Source organism: Panthera uncia, chromosome F1 (assembly GCF_023721935.1).
Source record: "Panthera uncia isolate 11264 chromosome F1, Puncia_PCG_1.0, whole genome shotgun sequence".
In the NCBI taxonomy this organism is placed as follows: Eukaryota; Metazoa; Chordata; class Mammalia; order Carnivora; family Felidae; genus Panthera; species Panthera uncia.
The window spans coordinates 55,160,082-55,183,857 of NC_064813.1; the positions used below are offsets into that span (position 1 = coordinate 55,160,082).

General features: G+C 42.3%; 1 long non-coding RNA gene across 1 annotated transcript; it reads left to right on the forward strand.

Moving 5' to 3' along the window:
- Positions 1-2,763: 2,763 nt before the first annotated feature.
- Positions 2,764-18,743, forward strand: LOC125925528 (uncharacterized). The gene is made up of 3 exons (XR_007458859.1): positions 2,764-3,051; positions 12,032-12,173; positions 18,159-18,743. It is a non-coding gene; the product is annotated as an uncharacterized LOC125925528 (long non-coding RNA).
- The last annotated feature ends 5,033 nt before the right edge of the window (positions 18,744-23,776 follow it).

Genomic DNA, 23,776 nt, shown 5'->3' on the forward strand with positions numbered 1-23,776 from the left:
TTCCATTAAGTATACAACAAAAGAGATAAATGCATTTTTGTGGTTTACTTCTTGAGACCTCCAGTAGGATGAGTCGGCTCATCACACTTGTTTTTTTAAAGGAACCGTATAAGACATTATCCAGGGAACTTTTCAATCCAATCTATTTGCGATTGCATCTTTGTTTTCAAAGAAACTATTTTTGGAATTGTTGGTTTAGCGTTCCAGCTCTTGGTGTTGTCAAAATTAAGTAGATAGAGATACTGGGCAGGATGTAACTGAATCAGCTAATGGAACTCATGTGTTGAAGAAAAATTACTTGACAAAAAAAGAATTGAAGGTTGGGGAGGAAGAAAAAAAAAAAACTACCCTTGGGAATAATAATGTGATGTAGAATACGCCTTAATACATTGGAATCCGAAAAGTTTTCACATCACCTTCTCTCTTGGAAGGAAATTAAATTATAGGAAGAGGCTCTGCTATCCTAAAATAGTAGCCATCTTCTTGTTTATTTTTAATTAAATTCCATCCAGATAAGGGATCTTCATCTCCTGTTATATGGGCTTGCTGACTGCCACTGCTCCTCGTGCCAGATAAACAAAACACCTTCCAAATTCGATCCATTTGGGATAGCTACTTTTAAAAGCAGTGTTGTAAGAATCAGATAACCCATAATATCTTTTGGTAAGGAAAGAGAAGTCCCTATTTATTTTGGTAACTGAAATCACCTCTGAGGTCTGAGGAAAAAAAGTTACTAAACAAAGGGGTATTTAATCTCATTCTCTAGGAGTCCTGGCGCTAGGAAAAGTAAGCATCCCGCGTAATTGTCATTTTAAGGGCTCTGTGAGAGCTCCCGACCCCTTTCAAAATAAGCAAACAAAGCAACAAAAACAGAGCCACTTACATCCATTAGCTCTGCCAAGGTGTTCACAATTCTTACATTCATTCATTCATTTATTTATTCACTAGTGCCTGAGCTCTGTGCACAGATATCTGTTCCAGGCGCTGGAAACACTGTTCGCGCTCTCCATTCTAACTGCATTTGGCAACCCCTTGATCAAAGAAGGCTTTCCAGAGTGTGTTCTACAAATCACTCTTGCTATGCAAGGTAAATTGCGATCCATAAATAAGCTAAGGAATTCTGTGAGCAAATAAACCTGGAAAGTATGCAGTGAAACACCATTCAGACAGTTGTCATTTCTTAATACATCTCAACGGCTTTTATGTGCCCCCAGATGCTGCCGAGCTCCCTACGGAAGAAAGGACGTACACAACAGGGTGTGGGGAAGGTCCTCCCTAGAATGGCAGGGCCCCCTTATCGGGCCTTCCCATTTCTTCCACTATCACTGCATTTCAGGTCTATTGTTACTCCTCAGGTTTGCAATAAATGCCAATATTCGATTTTAGCTTTCCTCTTCTCAGGCACCCCATGCTACATGAGTTTAAGCGATACAGTCCCCAAATGCTTGTGCTGTTTAGAGGGTCTAGCCCTGGAGAAAAAGGCATCAGTTGGGTACACGGCAGTGCCTTGGCACCCAACTGGCACAGAATGGAGCCTCGAAAATATTTGTTACAGATGAAAACATGGGGACTCACATTCCAGTGCTGCCATTTCCTAACTGTTGTCAAAACAGTTATCTGAGCCTTACTTTGTCCAGCCGTAATGTGGGCTAACACCCATTTTAGGAGACGGTGATCAGCTTTCTTCCCTGCCAGCGGAAGTAAATTTCTCTTTACCTTTGTGGAATAATTTCACCTGAGGCTTAGATAACTCCTCCTTCCATCTCTCCTACTGTTTTTGTTTTCAATGTTTATTTATTTTGTGAGAGAGAGAGAGTGGGGGAGGGGCAGAGAGCCAGGGGGCAGAGGATCTGAAGCAGGTGACAGCAGAGAGCCCCGTCTGGGGCTCAGACTCATGAACCTTGAGATCATGACCTGAGCCTAAATTGAGAGTCAGATGCTTAACCAACTGAGCCACCCGGATGCCCCATTTCTCCTATTTTTTTTTTTTTTTTTTTTTTTTTTAATACAGACACTGGTTAGGTCACTTTTTCCTAGGAGGACTTTGCTATTTTTCATATACTTGTCATCACCCAAGCATATAGAGATATCTGAAGGGCCAGTTCAAAGGCCATTACAGTCCTTCCTTTCTTTATTCTTTCACCTATTCGATAATGATTTGAGGGCTAAGTATACTGAAGCTCTGTGCAGGGCGCTGAGGATATAGCAGACGAGGGTGAACAACAACAGCGAAAGAAACCCCTGAAATCCAGTTGGTCCCCATGTCTCTTTAGGCTCCTCTTGGCTGTGAGTTTCTCGGTCTTTCCTCGTTTTTGTTGACCTTGACAGTTTTGAGGAAGCCTGGTAGGGTATTTTGTAGAACGTCCCTCAATTGGGATTTGGCTGATGTTTTTCTCACGATTAGACTGGGGTTACAGGATTTTGGGAGGGAGATTACAGAGGTAAAGTAACATTGTTAGCACACCATACCAGGGGTATATACTATTGATGTGATTTTTCCGTATTAATGTTAACCTGCTCACATGGCTGACATAGTGCTTGTCCACTTTTACCACTGGAAAGTCACTCTCTTTCCCCCTTTCAAAGCCTTGCTTCCTGAAAGGAAGCCACTGTGGACATTTAAGGGGTAGGGGATCATGTTCCCCCTCCTTAAGGGCCATGTATTCACATAAATGATTGGGAGTTCCTCTGCATGAGAGACGTGTCTCTTCTATTACGTTGTGTTTGTTTTATGAGACGGCGGCCGCGTGAGCGTAACCACGGTGACGATTCACATCATTATTTCCGGACGGCGCCGATACTCTAAGACTTCAAAACTTTGTTGGGAAAAATAGAAACCTGCGAGAAAAACCCATGCAGAAGCCGAAAACAGTTTTCTCAATGGCAAGCCGTGGAGACCCGGTCTTTGGTGCTCCTTTTCTTGAACAAACCAGTGAAATGGGCCTATTGGTTATGCGTGCGTAGCAAAGACCATCCCTTGCGATGGAGATATTTGAGGGCTGCCGTGCTCGGGAACTGCCGTGTGTCACATTTCACAAAAGGTTGTCCAAGGTATGGGCAGATGTTGTGAGCAAGAATCTGCAAACAGAACCTTTAGTGTGCTGTAAACGGTGTGTTTATGCAAATCTGACGTGGAGTCTATTTAATCTCAGCTACTATTGGGTGTGACAGAAGCCCTGGAATTTCAGGCACTCCTTCCTCCCTGGACACGACTAACGTGAATTCTTTGTCCCATTCCCACCTGGACTCTTCACGTCTGCTGGCTCGGCTGCCTGCATCCCATACTAGGGTGGAGGGCTCTTCCCCATGCAGTCATGTGCCAGAGCTCAGCTTTCTGAGGCATGCCGTGCAGTGATCCCTTGGGGGCCTCGCCCTGCACCCAGGGACCACCATGGTGCCCAAGCTGGCAGCCCCGGATGCTGTCACGAGGTGGGTGCGACTTTTGCCTTCTAGAATCAGGGGTCACATGTGCAGCTGGTTCTTGCATGCTCTGCCCTAATTTCCCTTCTGCTCGGGACACTTCACAGGCTTCATTAAGTAACCGCAGTTGACAAAGCAAACAGAATCCTGACTTCGCCAGCTCCTGCATTCTCCCCTGCAAAACATTTTGGGGTATGGGAATCCAAAATGCCTGCCTGCATCCGGGGGAATCAGGAAAGAAGGCAACAGGAGGGAGCTGCAAACTAAAATCTCAAAAGCCAGTTCTCCCGCCACATTCTCTGCTTATAAATCTATCTGGTTCAGCCGAGTGCGTGCTTCCCATTCCAATGTCCCCCACTGAGAGGGTGGACCCTACGTCCTCCATCCAGAGTTGGTCAACTCCGCTCACAAATGAAAGATAGAGGAGAGCAATTCCCACGCACGAAGACCCCAGACTGTCTGGGTGCTATCTCCCTCAGGGTCTCCAGGCCCAGTGAGAATCAAACTTCCCCAGCCCTCCCAGCACTGGCTCCAGCCCAGCCTGGGGGCTCTGGCTTAGCCTTTGCTTAAGGATCGTTTGAGTATGTTTTCTAATAGTTTTTAGTTTTAGACAGTTTTAGGTTCACTGTAAAACTGAGCGAAAGATACGGAGATTTCCCATATACCTCCTGCCCCTACCCATGCGCAGGCTTCCCCACTATCAACACCCCCTGCCTGAGTGGCACGCTTGCTAAAAGAGATGAACGTATACTGCCACGTCACAATCGCCCCAAGTCCACACTTTACCTTAGGGTTCACTCTCAGCATCGTGCATTCTATCGGTTTTGACAAATGTTTATAATGACATGTGTCCACCGGAATATTTTCACTGCCCTAAAAATCCTCTGTATTCCGCCCATTCATCTCTCCCTCCTCCCGATCCCTGGCCACCACTGATCTTTTTACTGTCTTCAGTTTTGGCTTTTCTATAATGTCATATAATTCGAATCAAACAGTACGTAGCCTTCTCACATTGGTTTCTTTCACTTAATATGTACGTAAGGTTCCTCCGTGTCTTTTCGTGGCTTGATAGCTCGTTTCCTTTTTTTTAGAAAATGTTTATTTCTTTTTGAGAGAGTGAAAGTGGGGGAGGGGCAGAGAGAGGGGGACGGAGGATCTGAAATGGGCTCTGCGCTGACAGGCCGACAGCAGCAAGCTGGATATGGGGCTCAAACCCACAACCCGTGAGATCATGACCCGAGCCGAAGTTGGGCGGTCAGAAAACTGAGCCACCCAGGTGCTCCAGATAGCTCATTTCTTTTCGGTGCTGTATAGTATTCCACCGTCTGGATATAGCACAGTTTACACATTCACCTGCTAAAGGACATCTTTGTTCCTTCCAAGTGTGGGCAATTGTGCAGAAAGCTTCTAAAATATCCATGTGCAGGTTTTTGTGTGAACATAAGTTTTCAGCTCATTTGGGTAAATACCAACACAATTGCTGGATTGTATGGTAATGGTATGTTTCGTTTTTTAAGAAGAATCTACCAAACTATCTTCCAATTGTTTGAGGCCTGCAATCATGGCAGAAAGTCCAGCTGGTTTTCAACCAAATCTCCGGCCATATCTCTGCAATCCTTGGAGTCCCTCCCGCAGACATTAAGAGTTAGTTCTCAGAATGTAAGAGGGAGAGCCAGTGAGTAGCTGCCTTGTGCGTGGCCAGCCACATGAGAGCCAGGCATTCATCACTCATGGAGTGTTCTGGCCTTGCTATCTTATCTTCCTGATTATTGGGAGAACAGAATGTTAATGACGGGGCCTGTGTTCATAAGAGACCAGAGTTGGTCTATACTCTGGTTCTCCTTTGGGCTTCTGAGCCCGCCATCCCAAATACGCACCCACATACACACAACTATGCTTTGGTCTCCACTTCCTTATCTTACACATTGTTAGATGACCCAGAAGGGTGCGTACAGACATTTCCCCTCTGAGGCTGGACCGTGGTCTCTCCAGTTACGCAACAGGATATGAAGTCCAGCCCCTGCACATGAGCTTCCACATTCATGGCAAGAAAGGTGACATATACGCAAATGACATGCAGTGTCTCTGTCATACAATTAGGAAGTCTCTGAAAGGACATATGTACACAGCCAGCTTCCCGAAGTCTAAAACGCAGTAACCAGGCCTCTTAATTGTTCAGCCAAGTCCTCATGATCCCCACCTGATAGTGTCAAAGCTGGTGCCAGAACCCGAAAAGCCAGGTCCCCTTACTTGGGGGAAGGAACGAGTTACCCCCAGTTCTTCCTCAGGCTTTCACATCTATAGTCGTGGTACAAGGTTCACAGGGGAGGGAGAGTCATTTTCGGCACAGACAGGAGTGTGGACCTGAGCAGGGACACTTGGGGTAAAGACCCCATGAGGAAAGATGCTGACCTGTGAACTCCAAGAACAACCATGTGAAGTAACAGATGTGAGTCACTCGCAGTGTTGAAATTTCATTTGTTACCCCAAAGGCTTCAGACAGGTCTTGTTAAACTTCAGAAAATCCAGAATTACAGTATTCAAGATTTAATTTCACCAAATAAAAAATTTGAGAAGATGTTGCCATGCCAGCCAAGGTTATAATTTAAACATGTGCCCTCATAATTTGCACTCTATTTTCATTGCGTCTTCTACTTTTTCGTAATCCTGAGAAAAGACAATAGTCGTATTGCAAAATCAAGAATATTCTCAATTTCCATATGCTCCTAAAGTGGAGTTGGAAGCTGTTCATAGAAAGTAGAAATCACCCCCACCCCACCCCCTTAAAATTGTAATCTACAGTTTAGTTCAGAGCAGTTCAAATGTTGACGATGTTGTAAACCCCATGAGGAGCCTACCCATAGCCTAATTTTTCTTCTCCAGTGACTTGCTTTATAATTTGATAATGTTGGCTTTGTAGGAGTAGGTTTGCCAATTGTTAATAAAATTGCTGACCACCTGCAAAAGAAATATTGAAGTGTCATGGAAAAACATATCTCAGAAAAGAAAAAAAAAAGCACAATAATTAGAACCATGTATTTTTCCTTACTGTGGCATCTCGTTTTATAACAACAAAACCCCACTAGAATAAATTCTGGGTTTCTAAAAGCTGGGAATTAATTGCAATGGTGGCTTGTATATAAATAGACGTAGCACGCTTTTTCAAAACAGTCAGAGGAATCTCAAGTTACTCTGAAATGTTGATTTTTTTTTCAGATTAATTTTTTTTAATTTAGAAACATATCACGTATTTCTAGAAGGAATCCACTTTGAGCAAACACTGCCTGGGAAATCTGTACTGGTTGTGAAATTTGGATTTTTAAATAAAAATTCAAGGGAGAAGTAAACAATTTGCCTGGCCATTTGACATGGCCAACAAACCAGAAAGACTTCCCAATACAATCTGAACTATTTCACAATTTTTGTGAATAAAGTGTAACCTTTTAGTATTAATTTTAAAATAAAGGATTAAGCCCAGTTATGAACATCTCAGTCGCCTAGTCAGTCAGAGCTGAATGGCATGAACACAAAATGGACTTTCAGCTATTCAATGCAGTGGCATAGAATGTTTTTCAGGGTGAAAGTCAATGATATCACTGTAAGGAAATCAAAACATACGCAAACAAAACGAGGATCCTACCAGAGAACCCTGGGGAAAAGCACCATGGCAGCTGGAGCTACATTCATAGTCAATCCTACCATTGGCAGGCATTTGAGGAAGCCACCCAAGGTCCTAAGATCTCAGGTAGATAACTTCACAAGGCTGGTGTGTTGTAAGACATTTTTCCTATTGAAAGTGAAGAATGTATAAGCTAGCTTATATTAATTACATCATATTCTCAGGATAAAACCCGGACTTGGCCCCATCCTAAAGGCTTGTATTCAATTCCCAAGGCCATCAAAACACATTTAGAGATTCTAGTGAGCCGAAAGACAAATAAATATTGTTTGCCATAAGATGTATGCATGACAGAACAGAAGATGAGGAGGAATAATTGGAGGATGGGAGAAGAAAGGCAGGGTGAAATTTCAAGATGAGTTTATTTCTTGACAAAAAGATTTGGCTGATGATGAAAAACAATGTAATTAGGGGGCGCCTGGGTGGCTCAGTCGGTTAAGCGCTCGGCTTCGGCTCAGGTCATGATCTCATGGTTCGTAAGCTCAAGCCCTGCGTCAAGCTCTGTGCTGACAGCTCAGAGCTTGGAACGTTGCTTCGATTCTGTATCTCCCTCTCGCTTTGCCCCTTCCCTGCCTCTCTCTCTCTCTCTCTCAAAAATAAATAAACATTAAAAAAATTCAAAACAATGTAATGAGAAAGAATAGGAAACCCCTGAAAAGTTAAAGAATTACTAATTTTAAGTGGGTACATTTTATTATTATTCATCAAATAATCACTTACATTTTGTGTACTTCTGTTTCACCTACAAAGATCTGATTGTGCCCTTTCAAGATGAAAGTGACTCGTAAAATAGTCTTTCCTAATGTGATCAGATTTGCTCAGTGAATTATCACAACCTGCTCTGATTCACTTCTTAGATATGTCCATATCATATTTTTCTCCCCAAAATGAGCTATGAGATTTTCCTTTGGGAAATAGCTTCACTCCTAAGGTCTGGACCAGGGGTCAGAAGATATTTTCTGTAAAGGGACAAAAAGTAAAATGTTAAGGCTTCTGGGACTTTGGTGCAACTCAACTCTGTCATTATAGTACAAAAGCAGCCTTGGATCATATACAAAAAATAGGCATGGCTGTGTCCCAATGAAACTTTATTTATAAACACAGCAGACCAGATCTGACCCATGGATCATAATTAGTCAGCTCCTGGTCAACATAATCAGGAATTTTACATTGTACCTTTACATTGTCTTCTTTCCTAAAAGCCAACAAGATCTGTCCAAAGGCAGCAGGACAGGGTGGTAAAACAAATGTTGTATACAGGGTAGGAGAGATATATTAGGTCAGGACAGAAGACATGTGGTCCCATCTCTATCACTTATTTCCTTTGTCCAAAAGAAAAGAACTTGGTGATAAAGCATATAGAAAAATCTCAATAGTTATCAAAATGGTAAAAGCCCAGCAATGATTCATGGTTCAAAAAATAAAACAAGAGGGGACGCCTGAATGGCTCAGTCAGTTAAGTGTCCAACTTCAGCTCAGGTCGTGATCTCATGGTTCATGGGTTCGAGCCCCACATTGGACTCTGTGCTGACAGCTGAGAGCCTGGAGCGTTGCTTCAGATTCTATGTCTCCTTCTCTCTCCTCCTCCCCTGCTGGTGCTCTATCCCTCTCTCAAAAATAAGTAAACATTAACAAAAAAATTTTAAATAAATAAAATAAAATAAAACAAGAGTAAACCTAAAAAGAATTTGTAAATAAAACCCAAAAATTGAAAGCGATGATCAACTTACGATAGCACCTAAAATACACAAATAACAATTTCACCTCTGGAGATGACTGAGGGATAGCAGTGGGTAGGGGGGCATCCAACTATCTGGGTGTCTACGAAGACAGCATAAACTTGATCTCAGCACTCAGACTCTTCAGTAGGATAGAGTCATAGACCTAAGGAAATTCTAGTAACTTATAAATTTTGGTGTATATATAGCAAATATTAGTCATCTTTAGTCATACAGTTATTCAGTCGGTAATAATTTGCTTTTAGTCATAAAAATGAAAATCTGGGAGTTTGCGCATCATCCCTCTTTCCCCCAAGAACTCATAAAGGAACACGCACATTGTTCATCAGTTCACAAATCAGGAAACCCCCAGATTGTACTTTGAAAAGGAGCGATGTAAAATGTTCCCGCTCACAGAGCTGATTTCTCCTAGAACACTGTTCTCTACTCACCCCTTTCTCTTTTCATTCCTCATGTCCAATACCCACACGTCATACCACTGCCCCTGGGGTCCAGGCAAGCTCTTCTTCTTTGCACAGTACAGCTGGACATTTTCATTTTTCACTCTTACCAACTGGAAATAATTTGCTGGCCCCCATCCCCACCCAAAATAGCACTTGTGCTTGACTCCTCACTTCATAGTATTTTTTATGTTCAACTTTGTATTATGGTTATATATGCCCATGTTTTTCTTCTGTGATCCTTGAAGAGGGTGTTTGTATGTTGTTTTGCTACAGTGGGTCATTGGGTTTGGGGCCATGGTTTCAGCATAGGCAACTATCAGATGCATAAGTGAATGCCTTATTGGAACATGTAAAGGTATTCCATGTCAATACTTATTGACATCAAAGCTATATGTTCCTTTCCAAAGGCTAAGATTGAACCCCAATAGCCCAACTAGGCAAATTCATTCCATGTATATAATTATTTACTAGACACATATGAACAATTGTAATTCTTTTATAATTATATAGAGTTTATGAAGAAATTTTTAGATATTATCTATTTGGAGTCTCACTATAACCCTGAAAGGATATCAGAGAAAATTACAGTTGAAAAACTGAAGCTCAGAGAGTTTAAATGGCATCACTAAGACACTATACTTAGTAACTGGTGGAAAATAAAACTGAGGCACTATAGAAAATAGAAATTCTCTCATACCTCTCTGTCTCCTTCCTTCTCTCTCTCTCCCCTTCTCCCTCACACACCTTTAAGAAGAAGACAAATACTGCCCTAATAAAACCTGTCCTAAGACTAATATATTCTAAAGTTATTTTATTATACTGAAAATAATTAGGATTACTACATAATGCACTAGATTTACTGGAAGAAATTACATGAAGGAAATTTTTATTTCTGAAAATTTGGGAGTAAAGATAGACTCCTGTGAAAGAATTTCCTTCCAGATAATTTTTACTTAAATTCTTATCTCATTTAATAAGAATATAAACTTGGCATTGAGAATCTAGACTGACCAATCACATTATTCTGAAAGAAAAGTCAAATGTACTAGGTTCTGATATGAAACTTTCTACAATAAATTTCGAAGGATTTAAGAACATCTAGTTTTGACCAAGACAGTAGTCATTCAACATGGAGACTTTTAGGGAGTCCATGTTGGAGGGCTGAAGACCATATCACATGAGCCATCTGCCTGTCAAACCAACTGCTCATAATCATGGAGAGCTGGGCGCATTTGTGCCCCCGAGTGTTTCGTATGGTCAAGGCCAAGAGTGGAACAATGCAGGGGTTGTCAGAGGATGGTGAAGAGCCAGAGGAAGACATCTTCCCTGCCTGTCCAGGTGACATCTACATACTGACACTATCAATCCCTCCATTCTTACAACAGAAAACAGCAAGAGTTGTGACATTCTACCCATGCTCCTGCTTCATCTCATGGCCCCTACTTCCCACTCTGTCCAGAAGGACCACCTCTCCCCTTGGTTACGGCTGATGCTTAGGGAGGAGCCTAACTAAGAGAGTAGGCCTTGGAATCTGACATGGACAGATTCTAGCTTTCCTTCCCAATAAGTAATGGGACCTTGGCAAAATTACTTGACCTCTCTACCCTTGTTTTCTTATATGTCAGAGAGGAATTATAGCAGGCTTAACATATATTGAGCGCTCATTGTAGGCCAGGTAATTCTCTAAGCACAAAAAGTATATTCACTCATTTAATCCACACAACTGTCACCATTAGTATCCCACTTTATAGGCAAGAAAACTGAGGCACAGACAGTGTAAGCGATTTGCCCAAAGTTCACCACTAGTAAGTGGCAGCGCTAGGATTCAAACATAAGCAGTGAGTTGCCAGACTCCTGCCTGATTCTTTACCTCTGTGCTTCACTGGCTCCGGTTGTAAAGTTAACACAGTTTACAATCATATATTTGTCTGTGTGATTATTGGTCTAATATCTGTCTCCCTTGCTAGATTTAAGTCACCTAATGTGCTAATCCACAATCACCTCATTCATAAAATGGGGACAATAACAATCGTGCCACCTCATTGACTTGTTTGTAGGATTCAGGGAGGAAGTGTATGTAAAGCCTTTAGCATGGGGCCTGGCCACAGGGAGAGCTGAATTCAACGTAGCTAATGGAATTCGTACTTTTAGTGATCAGATGCATGTTTTATCCTATGGTTGTTTCCTCTGCCGCTGTAATCATATACATAAAAAAGAGGCCATCTCCTGTTTAAATATGTCACTGTGCTTCAGCCATCTTGTATTGCTTACAATGAGAAAAAAAAGGTTTCTGAGACAAAGAAAATGCTTACCATTTCAGAAGAGTTCTGTAGCTCCTGAGGTCCACTCATGGAAGAGTTTTTCTCTGCTGATCAGACCATTCTCATTTTGTCTTCCTCATGCTGGCAACTTACAACTCGGTCTCTCACAAAGTCATTACTCACCTTAGAGAAGATCTATTGTCAGGGAAAAAAAAAAATGTGTGGGGCACCTGAGTGGCTTAGTTGATTAGGCGTCCAACTTCGGCTCAGGTCATGATCTCAGGGTTCGTGGGTTCGAGCCCCACATCGGGCTCTGTGCTGAATGCTTGCTCGGAACCTGGAGCTTGCTTCGAATTCTGTGTCTCCCTCTCTCTCTCTGCCCCTCCCCTGCTGGTGTTCTCTCTCTCTCTCTCTCTCTCAAAAATAAACATAAAAATTTTTTTTTAAATGTGTGACTTGATATTTTTCCTCTTGTCCTATTCTTTTCAGTAGCAGCTGTCATCGTTAAAAAAGCAGCAACAAGAGGATTGTTGATATCAAAAGCAGTACGAACCGACATTTACTAACAGAAGCATGTTTTTAAGTTCCCTTCATATATTATCTCACGTAATTACCACAGTGACTCCATCAGGTAGGTCCTTTTAGAACAATTCCCCTTATCCACGGCGGATGTACAATCAGAGACTCCCAGTGGACGTCTGAAACTGTGGATAGTACTGAACTCTCTATACTATGGTTTTTCTTTTACATACATACCTATGAAAAAGTTTAGGTACTTTTTAAGTTTTTTAATGCTTAATGTTTATTTAATTTATTTAATATTTTAATGTTTAATGTTTATTTTAATGTTTTTAATGTTTGCAACTGTGGATAGTACTGAACTCTCTCTATACTATGGTTTTTCCTTTACATACATACCTATGAAAAAGTTGAGTTACTTTTTAAATTTTTTAATGTTTATTTATTTATTTTGAGGGGTGGGGCAGAGAGAGAGGGAGAGAGAATCCCAAGCAGGCTCCACGCTGTCAGCACAGAGCCCACCGCAGGGATCGATCTCATGACCACGAGATCATGAACTGAGCCGAAATCAAGCATCGGACACTTAACCAACTGAACCACCCAGGCACCCTGAAAAAATTTAGTTTTTAAAATAGGCACAGTAAGAGATTAACTACAATAACATGATCAAATAGAACAACTCTGCTAATACACTATAAAAAAAGTGATGTGAATGTGGTCTCTCTCTCTCTCTCTCTCTCTCTCTCTCAAAATATCTTACTATGCTGCACTCACCCTTCCTCTTGTGATGATGTGAGATGATAAATGCCTGTGTGATGAGATGAAGCGAGGTGAATGACGTGGGCCCTGTGACGTAGCATTTTAGGCTACTGTTGATCTCCTGACATATGTCAGAAAGAAGATTACCCATTCCAGAGCGTGGTTGACCGCAGGTAACGGAAACCATGGAAAGTGAAACCAAAATCGTGGCTAAGGGAGGACTCCTGTGTATCCTGATTTCATGAATGAGGAAATAAGTCTTAGAGAAGCTAATTATCTTCAAGGTAATATGGCCAGAAAGGAGCAAAACTATGAGTTGGATCACATTACTCTATTACCTCCCAATCTCATTTGAAGACTATGCATCATATTTTAAATATGTGTTAGCTTTTTGAAAAGAAGTGTTGAACATCCTCAGGTCCTGCAGATTTCTGACTTGGTCCTATGGATTTTCTTAATAGTCTTTGTCCTATTAATAAAAACTCTTCATCAATGTTGCCAGTGCTGATTCATATATGGTCTCTCATAGCTTTTGCACCCATCAATTACAACGTAAAATGTTGAACCCAGGGGCGCCTGGGTGGCGCAGTCGGTTAAGCGTCCGACTTCAGCCAGGTCACGATCTCGCGGTCCGTGAGTTCGAGCCCCGCGTCAGGCTCCGGGCTGATGGCTCGGAGCCTGGAGCCTGCTTCCGATTCTGTGTCTCCCTCTCTCTCTGTCCCTCCCCCGTTCATGCTCTGTCTCTCTCTGTCCTAAAAATAAATTAAAAAACATTGAAAAAAAAAAAATGTTGAACCCAAATGAAAAAGTTTTGTCTCCTTTATAGATGTCAAGTGCAGGCAGATTTGAAAGATGGCACAAAGGAATAGATCTGGAGATAACATAAATATGAAATCAGTGGTCATCTCTCTTGAAAATATCAAGTCGCTTTGTGTGCGAGCTATTGAATGTTATATGCAGACACTTTGCAGAATGAATGTTGTATATGCAGCCATCCTGTGTGTGCACACTAAACATTGATTTCTGAAATGCGAAAATGCACTATTTTCACCAAAGTTGCTCTGCAACTTAAGAAGATGAAAGTTGAGGGTTGCCCAGCCTCTCTTTCACCCTCCCCACCCCCTACAACCTCCCTTCAAAAGGATGACAGTGCCTCCAATTGTCACTGTGAACTTGAAGATGTTAGAAAGGGGTGGTTGGAGGCGAGGCTCATCCACCACCAAGTCTGCTTTATTTTTTTTTCCGTGACCTTGTCTTTTCTGAGCTGCAGAACAGCCCTACAATTGTTACTTATAAGCATGAGCTCAGAAATTTTTGAGAGTCTTATTTTCTTTCTTTTTTTTAAATTCTTTTTATTTACATTTATTTTTGAGAGACAGAATGAGACAGCATGAGCAGAGGAGGGGCAGAGAAGAGACACCAAATCCGAAGCAGGCTCCAGACTCCGAGCAAGCATTCAACACAGAGCCTGATGTGGGGCTCAAACCCACGAACTGTGAGATCATGACCTGAGCCGAAGTGAGACACTTAACCGACTGAGCCACCTGGGCACCCCAGGAGAGTTTTATTTTCCATTTTAATTGCAGTTTAAATTTTTGAGACAACCAGAAATGGCCAAATTTTCCATTTGCAATATCCCAGCAAAATTTGCGACCCAGGACAGTCTCTAAACACAAATTCCCAATTCATTTTCTTGTAACTTTGACCCTTAGGCTGGTACCAGCTACAAAAGGCTCTGGCCATGATGGGTCTGCCTGGGAACATGCTTTCAAAAATTTACAGATCTTCATCTTGCCATGACTGTTGGAAGACTTTTGGCTTCACTCTGAAAGCCATAAAACCATAAAGCAGATCTGAGAAAAACCCACAGCTGCATACATCTGATGACAGTCTTAAACTGATTTTCCAAAGATAGGGAGCTCAGCAAAACCCAAACTCGATGATGTCAACAACACTGGACTTTTACTCTTTAAGCCAATGGGTATTCTCTGGAAGATTTAATCCATGTGTTCCTGATCTACTTACAGTTAACTCATCAAAATGCCATTTGCCTAAGTGTTTCCAAAGTTGCCTGAGCTTTTATTTCTCAGTCCCTCAAATAGATGCTGGTGGGAATCAAGTTTTCCCAGGGTAACAACTTCCAGAGTCTAAGTTCTTTTCAAAATCAAGACTGTGTAGATTTCAAGTTGCTATTTTAACTATCACTTACAACTGCTCTTTCAGCAACAGTGTGCCTCCTCATTCAAAGTGATGTAGAAAAACAGCCTTTCACCACTCACCAGAGTTAGTGGGACCAGCACTTTGCCTGTCTTCCTACTTCCTGTGTTTTTCCACCTTAAGGAGTTTACAGTCTATGAAGGATTTGGGACACGGGGATAAATAGCTACAATATGTGGCATAATCCTGCAGTGGCTAAAGATCCTGCAGTGGCTCCCTCTTGCATCAAATTAAAACTCATCAGCTTAGCATTCAGAGTCTCCAAACAACCCGTCACCTTCCCCCTTCCCCACAAGTAGCTTTTTCCACCTCAACTTCCAGACTGCAAGTTCCATTTTTATTTCACCCCACCTGGCATATTATTCTGCCAAGAGTTTCATTGTCGCCTTCCTTCTTCTGTAAGTACAGATAGCTACATAAAGACTAATCTAGCAGGGTAACCATCTAGCAATTGTGTGTGTGTGTGTGTGTGTGTGTGTGTGCTTCTGCTTCCACAGCAAGAAATCTGGGCTTATCAGGGAGAAGGTGCTGCTGTTAGTATTGGGACTATTTCAGCTTTGGAAAAAAGTAACAGATTCTCTATCCAACTTTTCTTTATGGGCCGTCAAACACTTTGATAAGAGAGCAAAAGGAGCCAAGCGGGATTTGGGGGGGAGGGGTGTAATACCTAAAGAGATAAGGGGCAGGAGCCCTGAGGAATAGTAGGCAGTGTGGGCCTGGTTAGTGTATACTTTGGACCTCACTCCTTGATCATGGCTCAGGATGTGTGTGTCATCTCTGCACCTGAGCATCAGGACTGCATATTCACGTCTTTGGGCCATCACACCAGTCACCCTTGGAATTAAAACTCCCATGCCTATTTGGGGGTTGACTTGGGGTGCTTTTTGTACTCCAAACTGAAGCCAAGGGGTAGTATTGAATTGAGCCCATTCAATAAATATGTACTAAGTGATACAACTGGTTATCACTGTACAGTTTAATGAAAAATAAACTTAAATATAGTGTGGTTCCCACACTCAAGAAGCTTGCAGTCATCTGGCATTCGTAAGCATAGAACCTTAGAACTAGAAAGAACCTGAAAACTCCAAGCGTCTCATTACTTAAATAGGAAAACTGAGCCCGGAGAAGTGATGTGACTGGCTTCAGTCAAAGTTCTGTCTAGAATTCAGGGTTTCTGAATCAATTCCATGCTTTTCCAGTGTGATGCTTCAAGAACTCATCTTGTTTTGTAGGTTTTTCCCCCTCCCTAGCTAGATTATAGGTTTCTTGAAGGCAGGGACTAATGTCTCATATTTCTTTCACATTCAGCCCACCCAAGTATGTTATGCATAACTGGACAGATTTATGTATTTGGTAACTGCTTGTGGGATGGACAAGAGAGTGAGTTGATGAATGAATGGGTAATATTAACATGAATTGCTAAATGGGTGAAAAAGCTTGGAAAACCCACATTCTTTCCTCTTCTGTGCCGCCTTTATAGTGATTGTCCCTTGGTCTGTGGCTTAGCAGCCATTGGTGTGGAAAAGATTTAGAGGCTTAGTTGATGCAAGATGACTCAAAATGCTAATATAAATTTAGGTCTCATTTAAGGTGTCTGAACAAGGGAGGTCATAATTCCAGTCTAAACCGTTCTTTCTTTTATTCCTAGATTTTATTTAAATTTAAGTTAGTTAACGTAGAGTGTGGTATTGGTTTCAGGAATAGAATTTAGTGATTCATCACTGACATATAACACCCAGTAAACCCTTCTAATGGTCCACGCATACGTATGTGGTTTTAAGGGGACTATTGAAAATAGTTTTTTTTTTTAATTTGGGAGAAAGAGAGAGGGGGGGGAGAATGCATGAGTGGGGGACAGGGACAGAGAGGAATAGAGACAGAATCTTAAGCAGGCTCCATGCTCAGTGCAGAGGCTTATGTAGGGCTCTATCCCCCCACCCTGGGGTCATAACCTGAGCTGAAATCAAGAGTCGTATGTTCATCCAACTGAGCCATCCAGGCGCCCCAACAATAGTTAATTTTATACAATTATCTTTAATTGAGGCTTAAAGCCCCTAAACATGTCTTATACAACGTTATATACTTCATTTATCAAAATTCTTTCTCCAAAGTGGGATTAGAGCTGAAGTGTGCCTAAACAGAGAAAGACTAGAATGATAAATGATTCAAATCCATTTTGCATAAAGGATGGTTGAAGGAGCCGGGAGAGTGAGGCACTTTATTTTCATTTCTTTTTTACAGAAGTCCAATTGACATATAATATCCTATTAGTTTCAAGTTTATTTATTTAAGCAATCTGTACACTCAAGATGAGGCTCAAACTCACAACCCTGAGATCAAGAGCCACATGGTCTTCTGACTGAGTCAACCAGGCACCCCACAAAGTGATTTGATATTTTTATACATTATGAAATGATCCCCTAGTTACCATCTGTCACCATATAAAGTTATTACAGTATTATTGACTACATTGACTACATTATTACTACAGTAATATTGACTACATTCCTTACATTGTATATTACATCCTTATTTATTTATAAGGAGGACTTATTTATTTTATAAGTGGAAATTTGTACTTCTTAATCCCTTTCACATATTTTAGTCACACCCCAACGTCTCCCCCCGACCCATATCCAAATCTGTTTCCTGTATCCCTGAGTCTATTTCCATTTTGCTATATTTGTTTTCTTTTTAAGATTCCGTGTATATGTGAAATTGTACGGTATTTGTCTTTCTCTGACTTATGTCACTTAGCATAATGCCCTCTAGATCCATCCGTGTTGTCACAAATGGCAAGATTGCATTATTTATAATGGCTGACTAATATTCTATTTCACGCATATACACCACTCCTTCGCTGTCCATTCATCTGTCAATGGACACGTAGATTGTTTCCATGTCTCTGCTATTATAAATAATGTTACAATGACCATAGGGGTGCATATATCTCTCCAAATTGGTGTTTTCATTTTCTTTGGATAAATACCCAGAAGGGCTGTCAGGTGGATTTATGTTACATGACGTCAGAAGATAGAGCTAGTAACAACAACTAGATTAATGCTACAGGGAAGCAGGGTTTGGATTAACACAAAGAAAAAAAAATTTTTTTTCGTTTTAGTTAAAGAGTTTTGTGAAATCAGAGCTATCTCCTGAGGTGGCTCAGGCCTTGATGCTGATGTGGGAGCAAGGTCTGAACAGCCACTTGTCTGAGGTAATCCACAGTACCTGACTTTCTGCAACCTTGACATTCAAAGATGGTGGCAGGGGTGGCTTTCCAGTGACTGTCATTCATTGCCCTGCCTATGCTGCTTATCCCTGTTTCGTCCCTGTCATTCACTTCTCTCCACCAGTTTCTTAACAATCCATGATTGTCAGTGGAAGCTAAACTGTAGTGGATTATTAAAGTATGTCTCCTCTCTTGCTCATCCTAAAAAACAAAGTCCACTAAACCATGTCTGTTATATATCTTCCCTTCACCTCAACCGAGTGTGATTGTTAATTAAAAAATCAACATCACATAGTTCGAATTCTTGCTCCAGCACTTACAATGGGGCCAATTTTCTTAGACTGTTTGCCCCCCATTTTTTCCTGAACTGTAAAATAGGGCTCATAATATTATGGGTCTCAGCAATTCTATGAGGATTAAATGATATAATTCCTGTAAAGGACTTAGGCACAGTGCCTGAAACATAGTAAATGCTCACCCAATGTTAGCAACTGTGTTCTATTGTTAATAAAAAAGACAAATTTCTTTGAGCTGCTTTGATTTAAGAAGACAATACCTTTTCCAGACATCTCTACCCCGGGGCTAGCTATATTAGTATTCTGTCCTTATGGGAAGGAAGAAACATCATTGGCAGTGAACCCCCAGTATAGAAACAGGATGGATATGAGGTAAGCTGAAATGTGACCCCCTGCCAGCTTTTTGAAATGCAGATTCATCAATCTCTTTGATGTCCCTAGCCACTTGCAATGAACATCTTTCAGCATATTATTTGCTTTCTTAACCACATCACTTTTTCACTGAGTTCAACATTCCTGTAGGATTCAGAGGATCTTGGTACATTCTTCCAAAATGAATTCAGAAGGTAAGTCAAAGAGAAGGGGAAACATCTTTGAACAGGACTCTGGGTTCAGCCTGGGGGCGGGAGGAGGTGGGGACAGGGGGTGCTCTGTGACTCAAAGGGCTAACAGTAAACTCAGCCTCAGGCTTTCCATGTGCCAGTCGTCTCTGCCAGTGGCCTGATGACTAATCACTGCCAAGTAACCCCCCCAGTTCCGCCGCCTAAGTAAATTCAGATGATGGCACCGAGTGCCTCCTGAAGGGACAGGCGAGGAACCACACAAGGAGACAGAGGGCCTCCTCAGGACAGTGGGAAGCAAAGGAGGCATCAATATCTCTCCCATTCAAAGGGACCCACGTTAATAATAGAATATTTTCTCTTTAAAGCGAAGCCCATTAATTTATGCATTTTCAAATATGTCAACAAAACCCAGATGCAAACATCACTCGTCGGCCGCCCCATCAATACCTGTCTCTAACACAACACCGCCAGCTGCGTGTATGTCTCTGTCCGCGTGTCTGTCTGTTTCCTTAGACCGGAAGCTCTTCAAAGACAGGAACTGGCTCTTATTCACTTTGTATCCCAGGAGGGTAGGAATGTACATCGAATGCCATCCAATGGGCTTACTTAACTATCTTAAGTCTCTCTCTTACGGAAAAGCATGCTCCATGGCAGAGGCCAGAAAGCCAACAAGAAACGAGTTCATTTGCAGATTCTCCTAGAGTCAAGGTCCCCTCTTGAAATGGCCTCCCAATCCACCTCGCCCCAGCGAGCTTTGAAAACCACCGTGTCAGGAGGTACAGCCATGCTCTTGCTGGCCAGCCCCAACGCGAATGCACCTGGCTCCTCTGTGGCAGCCAGGGTCTCTGTTTTCAGGCTGGAGCTACGTGGTGTTGGCCTAGATTTCTGGCCTCCAGAGCCTTCTATTTTGTAAGCACTTCATTTCTTGTGTTAAACAGCTTTCTGGTGAAATTAGTTCAGTGGTTTCTGTCATCTGCAACCGAACTCTGATTTGGTGTTCATCAAATGTTTGTGGAACGAATGCACTGAGGAAACACTGGTTTTGCATTTTATTTATTTATTTATTTGAGAGAATGAGAGAGAGAGAGAGAGAGAGAGAGAGACAGAGCACAGGTGGGGGAGAGGCGGAGGGAGAGGGAGACACAGACTCCGAAGCAGGCTCCAGGATCCGAGCTGTCAGCACAGAGCCCGACGTGGGGCTTGAACTCACAAACTCTGAGATCATGACCCGAGCCGAAGCTGGATGCCCAACCGACTGAGCCACCCGGGCGGCCCAGGAAACACTGGTTTTAAATCAGTTGCTCACACCTGGGCCCCTGAAATCACCCGTTTTTTTCTCAAAGTGGATGAATCATTAACAAGTTTTAAAAAATTTCCAGACATGCCTCTATTAGAATTCTAAAATGCAGTATAAAGGGAAAAAAAAATACTGCAAAATACCACTCAGAGAGGCATGCTGTTTGTTTGTTTGTTTGTTTGTTTGTTTAGGTCTGACCATTATCTAGAAAACCCATAAGGGGCTTATTCTTGTAACTCAGTTCTAATTAAAATGGGGTGCTACTGTATTTTCTAATGACCGCAGAACTTCAGGTGATAAAATATTCAAGTTTTACATTCTAAAATAAATGGTTTGTGCGAAGTTAGGGAACTGTCCAGAATTATTAGAGAGGCAGCTCCTTCGATCCTCAGATTTGGGTCCGAGGCTTGACCTCTGAGAACATATGTTGAAGATGTTGTTTATCCTTGTGAATCCCATAAAAGGCCTTCAGAACCCTTGAGCTTCCCAGGATAAACTGGAGGCTTGGCCCAGTAAACACCAGCCTAAGCTCTTGGAGGCACGGCTTCCCTTCTACCTGTGTGGATGGGAAAGAAGCAAGGCGCTCTCCTCTGAATTTCTTCGGTACAAGAGCAGCAGTTGGACTGCTTGAGCTAACACTTTTGTGAGAAATTATCTTCTTGTAACTGAAGTGTCCTGGCTGAGGCTTATGCCTCTCACCCTGTCTGAAAAAAATGTCCTCTCCTTCAGCAGGGCTGGTTTTTTCAACTCTCGAGGCCGACTTATCAGCCCTGTCCCAGTTTAGCCGAGGATTAACTTGGCTTGCCAGATGTTTCTGTGATGGATCGATGTGCTGACTGAGGAGAAGGGCTGAAGTCTAAGAGGGTATTTGGAAGAGAGCTGATTGCCTTACAAGAGCGGGGAGGATTAACGAGCCCTTTCTACAATCATGAAATTATCAGTGGTGCTTTTAGGACATCCACTCTGTTGCAACCGAATGTGATACTGTACTAGAATAAACAATTAAGCAGAGTGCTCGGCCTGAAGTAATGGTCCAGCTTGTCTGGATACCATGTCCCATTGTCTTGGGAGAAAGCATTCCCTCCTTCTTACTTTCAATCATCGCTACAAGAGATATTTAGTGAGCGCCTATTATGTGCCAGGCTCTACATGGTAAGCATTGGATATTCCTCATTGAACAAAAGACTCACAGCCATTGCCAACAGGGTGATTACAACCAAGTGGGGTGAAGCAGACAATGAACAAAATAAACAAATATATGTAACATTACAAACCCTGGGCAGTGCCTACGGGGAAAGAAGAGGTTCCTTTGGGAGGGAAGAATGGAGGTGGGGGTACATTTACCACTGCTGTTCTAGGTGAGAGTGTCACTTTCATCTGGCTGTCGAGAGACAGCAGTGGTGGAAGGGGGAGAGATGAAGGCTTGTGCTATTATTGGATGAAGCTAGAAGAGGAGATGTAGAATGGTTCATGGGCCTGCGACACGATCCTTCTTGATGCAAGAAAGAAAAACTCCAACCAAACGTATCTTAAACAGTAAGGGAGTTTAACAATCAAGGTACGAGGCAATTCCGAGAGTGGTCCAGTGACTGAGTGATGTCATTGAGGACCCAAGAGCTTGCCATCTTCTTGCCTCCACATTCACCATGTTAGACCTTTCTACTTCAATGGCTTTTTGAGATCTTTTCCTAAATAAAGACAAGAAAAAATAAAGTTAGATAGCTATGAGGTAAAATTCAGCACTAGATTATTTACCAAAAAATTATTAGCCTTAGTTGAACTTACGTCTATTTCATGAGTTTGGTTTACAGTGTTATCTTCTTAATGATCAATGATACTTCCTACATTCGTTCAAAGTACTATCACACTATCACACAGCTCTGCTCAAGTATTGCTGCGCCAGAACGTGATACTGAGGGGAGAACTGCCACAGCCCTCATCTGCCCCGTTCCATGCTGCCCCCAATACCATATGTCGCCGGGAACCCCACGCACAGCTGCACGGACATATTAGCCCACACATCCAAACTCCAGCCACAGGTTATATTAAGAGTGGCCTGTGGTCACAGCTGTGCCTTGAGGTGCTCATGCCAATGGTGCAAACTTCTCTTGAAAGAAGAGATGGGGAGGGGCGCCTGGGTGGCTCAGTCAGTTGAGTGTCTGACTCTCGATTTCGGCTCAGGTCACGCTTCCAGGGTCGTGGGATTCAAGCCCCGCATTGATCTCTGTGCCAAGTGTAGAACCTGCTTAAGGTTCTTTCTCTCCACCTCCTGCCTCTCTCCCCTGCTCATATTCTCTCTCTCTAAAAAAAACTTTTTAAAAAATTAAAGAAGAAGAAAAAGAAGAAGAAGAAGGAGGAGGAGGAGGAGGAGGATGGGGAAGAGAACCACACAGACCCTGGAAGCATGTTGGGCCATTTTGTCCTGGAAATATGGGGTCCTGGGTACCCAGGGGCAGGGCCACTTTATGTCTTCAGTAAGTCCTGAGAACTCTTGTCTTTATGCTCGTCCTTCTCCCATAAGAAAACAAAAAGGGGTGCCTGGGTGGGTCAGTTGGTTAAGTGTCTGACTTCGGCTCAGGTCATGATCTCACGGTCTGTGGATTCCAGCCCCTCTGTGCTGACAGCTCGGAGCCTGGAGCCTGCTTTGGATTCTGTGTCTGCCTCTTTCTCTGCCTCTCCCCAGCTTGTGTTCCCTCTCTCTCAATAATAAATAAATGAACTTTAAAAAAAATGTTTAAAAAACCCCAAAACTTAAAAATTATATCTTACAAATTATATTTTAGCTCTGTGCATTGACACAGAGACAAATATATCAATATTATATAAAACACATTTTCTTTCTTTTTTAAAAAAATTTTAAAGTTCATTTTGAGAGAGAGAGTGCTGAAGGGGCAGAGAGAGAGGGAGAGAGAGAGAGAATCACAAGTAGGCTCTGTACCATCAACACAGAGGCGGACACGGGGCTCAAACTCACAAACCAGGAGACCATGACCTGAGCCGAAATGGAGAGTCGGATGCTTAACCATCTGAGCCACCCAAGTTCCCCATCTTTTTTTTTTATTTTTTAGATGTTTATTTATTTTTGAGAGAGAGCAGACAGAGTGCAAACAAGGGAAGGACAGAGAGAGAAGGAGACACAGAATCTGAAGCAGGCTCCAGGCTCTGAGCTGTCAGCGCAGAGACCCCCATGGGGCTCAGACTGCAAGATCATGACGTGAGTCGAAGCGGGGCACTTAACTGACTGAGCCACCCAGGGACGCCTAAAACACATTTTCAACTTAAAAGTTCATTTTTTTCCTTCTTATTTTAAAAGAACTTAAAACACTTTTGCAGCCCCTAGGCGTGTCATGGGCC